Source organism: Mauremys reevesii, linkage group 2, assembly GCF_016161935.1.
Source record: "Mauremys reevesii isolate NIE-2019 linkage group 2, ASM1616193v1, whole genome shotgun sequence".
In the NCBI taxonomy this organism is placed as follows: domain Eukaryota; kingdom Metazoa; phylum Chordata; order Testudines; family Geoemydidae; genus Mauremys; species Mauremys reevesii.
This window is the reverse complement of record NC_052624.1, coordinates 55,341,451-55,347,450: the sequence shown is the minus strand read 5'-3', so window position 1 is coordinate 55,347,450 and position 6,000 is coordinate 55,341,451.

Genomic DNA, 6,000 nt, shown 5'->3' with positions numbered 1-6,000 from the left:
AGTAAAACTGAATAAACTATTTATTTGTCACTGTAGTTATTTAATGAGCTTTTTACATGTATTTTTTTTTCAAAATGTTCATCTTATGTTTTATAGCTTTTTCCATGTATCAAAGTATTTTCCTATGATTTGTGACTGGATTAGAATATACATTTTGAAGATAATGTAAAATAGATGTTTTCGCATTCTTGGTACATATATATATATTTCATTCTGAACATTAATAGTTTGGGGTTTTATTTTGCAAGTAACATTTTAAAAACAATTTTGTACATCATAAGCTCTGTATTATTTTTGTTTAAAGTGTGCAATCGAAAGATAGATCCGACTTCCTTTCAAATTAATCCATTTCTCTCTCTCTCTCTTTTTTTTTTTTCAAAATAAACTGCTATAAAGATGTATTGTCTTTGGGGTTCTAACATGTATGAAAAGACACATTTTTGACCAATCATGGCATGCAATCTAATAAAGTGGGATGTTTTACACTACTTGATTTAAGGCAAGTGCCATAAAAAGTCTGGCAGCAATATTTAGCATAAAAATAACCTTTCAGTGGTTGGCTTGTAGAAGTCTTATGTGACCATCTAACAGCTGGTGCTTATTAGTGGTCCAAACCAGGCTCATATTTAACAATTCTCAATGTGTACATTATAGAAAAGAAATATATATTTGGGAGGTTTTACAAGCTAATAAAACCACCCCAATTTATTTATATTTTTCCATTAATGATTATCAAGTTACAAACTTATGGTTAAAATAGTAATCAATATAATCTTTCTTCTAAACACAATTTAATCCTACACATTATTCACCAAATGTTGTGAAATGTGTTGTAAGCAGTCAATTTTTCAACATAGACTGGGAATCATCTGTTGTTCATCATTCAGACTGTATTAAGATTGAGATGATTTTCATCAGTACTTGTACTCAATGGTTACTCTGTACTGGGGTAAACAGTAAGGGCTAGATTCCCCAACTTGCTGCATCATTCTTAACTGGTAGCATTTTACACCCTCTTAGCACTGATGTAAATGGCTACCCAAGGAACAGAACAATGGAGAATCTGGCCCTAATAAAGTATGCTGTACAAAACTCCTCTTTGACAGAATATTTCTATCAGTCCACCTTACATTTTAAATTAATAAGGCCCAAGAACTGTATTGTGCCACCATTTTTAAAGCAGAACTCCTCACTGGTTATTAATGAAGAGCTCTGTTTAAAAATGCATGCCACAATTTGGCAGCTAGGAAACCAGATTTTAATGACACATTGCAAAAGTCTTTCTAATTACATCTGCTTCCCCTTATCTAATTTTTTTAAGAACACATATGAAAGTAATATTATGTATGAAAAAAAAAAGGGAAAATGTTCTTGTAGTTGTGCTTTTCTTCCTATGGTGTTATCACCTTAACTTTGGAAATGGAAAGAGAAAAAGATGAAATCTATCATCCTATAGAACACACAGTGTTATATATTTAAGGAAAAAATACATAAATTAATAACTCACATTGTTTTCTTTAAACTAATTTTGGGAGATCATGGAAATGCCAGACTAATTGGCCTGGAGACTGAGGGCCTGAATCTCATTTATACCAAAATCTCTGCACACCACTCTGGCAGTTTAAATAATCCTTCATTTACATCCAGTTTAAGGCCCGTACACACTACAAGAATGGCATGAAGAATGGGTTTTAATGTAAATGACAAAATGTTTTTCCACAAAACACATATAGCCTGGGCAGCATTATATCATGCTTCATTCACCGTGCCTTCCTGCTAAGGGGTCTCAACCTTATTAGGAAGAACTACCTCTAGCACTGAGAGGGCAGTTCAGTCTCCATTCAAATTCAGTCTTTGTCTTCTTCACCATGTCTACACAAGGACAATAGCTCTTTGCTGACAGTGTTGTCAGCAACTGATCTCCCTTGGGTCCTACCCAATTGATGCTTAAAATGTATAGACAGGAAAAACCGTACCCAGCAAATGTCTGGCATTATGGTCTATCAAGTTTCTAACACCCTTTTTGTAATGATGTTGAAAATTATTTTATTCTCTTTACGCTGCAGCTAAACTATTTTCAGGACCAGTTTAGGGGAAGACAAGGAGGTCTTGTGTAGACAGGACCAAAAAGTTAAGTGTTTTTTGTTATTGCACAGTTTTTGGTCATGTTGAGACTAGGAACTAAACGAAAACCATCAACACATTTCACAGGGGACACAAAATAGCCATCAATCACTACGTGCAGCCAACACAAACAGGCTGTGTGTGTTCTATTACCTATTCCCTCATCAATTGAGTTACTAATCCATTAAACGGAAGAAGGATGGTCTTGTGGTTGAAACTGGGCTGGGATTCTAGCAATCAAAGGTCAATTCCAGGTTTTAGAATTACAGAATCTGGTGTGAGCAAGGGCAATTCTGCCACCTTCATTCAGGTTGAATGGTACTTTACTCATCAATTAAGTCAATGTGACTAATCAAGAGACAAAATGCTACTCAACATGAGTGAGGGTGGGAAAATCTGGACCTTCTGTAAAATGGGAATTATATTCTTTTCCTATCTCACAGGAATGTTGTATGACAAATCTATAAATATGCAGAAGGGGCTCTCATAGATTACAACCCCACTGATAGATCAAATCCAAGTCTTTAACATAATACAGAATTTATCTTCTTTCATTTTTATGAGTAAGGCTATTCCAAATGCCAACAAATGTATCCATTCTTCAAACTAATCTTTAGACATTTAGAGCTTGTCTACATGGCACAGCAATCCACTCTAGAAGAGCATGATTTCTAAAGCACACTGATGTATTGTGCACTAACTGTCCTGTGTAGACCCTGAACTTTTAGTGCACACCAGCAAAGTCTACATAAGCCAGTTAGTGTGCAACACGTTGATGTGATTTAGAATTCACACTCCTCTAGTGTGCATTGTCGCATGATGTAGACAAGCCATCACTCAAGATGAAAAAGCACCGAGGATTAAGATAATTAACTAACTTCAACTGCCGTATAAACTGGCACAACTCTTTTGAACTCAGTCGAAGTCTGGAGTTACTCAATGGAAGCATGTCCACTTACACATGCAGTGAGTTTGACTCTAACCTGATTGGAGTACAATGCCCATAATAATAATAAAAAAGGGCATGACTATCATGTCCTAGTCTTAGCTCCCCTTTAAGCACAGTGAATTTTAGTTGTAAAAATAAAAGATAACTTTAGTAATGATTCTATTCTTAAGAATACTGTTAGTAACTTTACACCAGATCATCTGTTCTTGCAGTAACATGTACAGGGGGCTTAGAGGGATGGATGATTCTGAACAGAGAAATTTCTATGAGGATCCCTTCACAGTGTCTTGCTGAGGGAAATGTGGTTTGGCTCCTCTCCTCCGAGAAAAGACAATGGGGTCTACCCTCAAATTTGGTAGATCTCCAGGAACCTGAGGGAGGCCAATGACATCCTAGTAGAGTCTCTGTGTATCTGCAGTGGCTCTGGCGTTGCCAGGGGTGAAAGTAACAAAGGACTTACTGGTACTCTGGAGTCCTGAGCAGGGGGTGTGGCCTCAACTCGAAGAGGCGAGGCCTTTAAATTCCCTGGGCCCTTTAAATCACCAGCCGGGCTTGTGCGGAGCCAGTATGCCGTACCGGGCCGCGCCGGCTTACTTTCACCTCTGAGCATTGCAGGCCCTCCTTTGCTCTCTGGCATTGCATCTCCCTTAGCCATGGGAGTTCTGAGGAAAGAATAACTAGAGACCTGAGCTGTATTCACTTTTTCTGGGGAATCACCATTCATGGGGCTATACAGGGCAATGTGTGTCATTCCCACCCACCTCTTGGCTCCAGCCTGCCTGCATCTCCCTCTGGCCTATATAGTTTCAGTCCCTTCTCCTCATGCTGAACTTGAATGCACAGAGCCCAATCCATAGGTTTCAGATGAGGAGGAAACAATGATGTAGAGTCAGCGTTTTCCCTCTTCCAGATATGGAGATTCCCCTCCCTGTGAGGATGCAGTGGTATGATCTGGGCCACTCTGTTGATATTTAGCTCTTGAAGCCATGCTGTTATAGTTAAATGAAACAAATACTGACGTTCAAAAATGGAATTGACATAATTTAATAGCTGATAAATAATATTATATTAAGTCAGATTCATTCAGTCTCTGTTGCTTTAGGACAGACCTTGAATATTTTCATTGAAAACTAAGTAATGTAAACAGACAAAAGAAACTTGTAAATGTCTTGAATAAATACAATGTAAAGGCAGATTGTTACATGAATAGATAGTGAATTTTCTTCTACAGAACATATAGAACCTGTCTATATAATATTCTCCTCAATGGGTGGTGTGCGGAGGCCCGGGGCTTCTGAAAATAGTGTTTCTCTGTAGTTATTGTAACATCAGCCTATAGTGTAAAGTGATATCTTTCATCTCAGTGCCTTCTATTCAGAGGGTAAATAAATATTTGTGTCTGCCCTCCTGATTGATGGACAACCAGTCACAAGACAAAGGAAGATATCTCCATTCTGATGAAATGTGGGTCCTCTGCAATCCAATCTCTAGAAAAAGCAAGTGTTTTACATTTAAAATCTAGTATTTTCAAAAAAACATTTTTAAAAAGCCTGATATTTTCATCTTTTGAAAATTAAAACTGAACAAGTTCAGTACAATTGGGTAAGATAGATCATTATTTCATTACTTTCCTGTTGATGACAGTAGCCCACAGCAAAGGGGCAAATTGATTTATAATGAATGAGAATCAATTTTCCACAGACATCATTAGAAACCAGATGTTGATTGTTTTGATAGCACTGTAACTACTCAGAGGAAAAGGAATGCTGTGGAATTGCAGGGGTGACGTGGGGGTGTCATTAGTGCATTCTCCATTTTGGAGGTCAAAAGTGTATGACTCTTGTGGGTCAAAGATTAGAAAGGCCTTTAAGAAGTCTATTTATTCACTTTTTAGTAATAGTCACATACCCATTGTTCCTTCCTCGCCAGCAGCCTTGAAATCAGAAGTGCCAAATCCAAGTTCAGTCAGTTATTTGGAAATAAAGCAGACTTTTGAATAGTACCCCTGGAAATAGCTGCCAGATTTCTGTTAGTAAATCACTGTAGTCCTCCTAAACTTGACCTTTACATCCTTCCTGAAGAGGTACAGCATTAATCACAAAGGGACTGTTCAACACATTCCACTGTGGGATTCTTGTTGCTACAGTATTAACCTGGAGGTGTTTAGTGGAAAATTATATGGAGCCTTCAGTGCTGGAAAGCATTCTCTTCTCATGATGCATTTCCTTTCCCGTAGGCCAAGCAGGGGGCTTTGATTTTAATTTCATTGACATACATGTAAATATAGCTCCGGGTTAAAATTGGAAGTTGTCTACAGATTTATGAGTCAAGCAGACATTCTGTCACTAGATTTGTTCATTTTACTTGCACATCATCCCCACAACAAGAAACCTGCCTGAGCACCTTTCTGAAAGACATCCAACCATTCAGATCATTTCACATCTGAGCTGTCTTGACACATTAGTTCCTCCCTACTCTGACCGTTTTTGTAAGTTATATTGCCAACCACCTGGAACATTTTCTTCAAGACTTCCAGTTACAAGTAATTATTCTACTTTCCCTTCTTAATTAATGCTGATCATGCAATACAGCACAAACTATTACTTGAAATATTTCTAAATGTATTACCAAATTTCTGAAAAAATCTCCACAAACATGTAAATATATAATTCATTTTTAAAAACACATAGTTGACACACACATAAAACTTTAATAGGTAATGTAACACTGCATACATGTAACAATGGGTAAATGTAATTTATACCCATTTTAAGGATTCTTTAAACTGCCAGAGTGGTGTAAAGATGTCTTCGTGTAAATGAGAACCAGTTCTATTGATTTCAGTGGAGCTGTTTGTGGAATAAAGTACTACACAATATACAGATAGGTATCAATATCTGCTTCACTGTAAGAGAGATTTATACCAG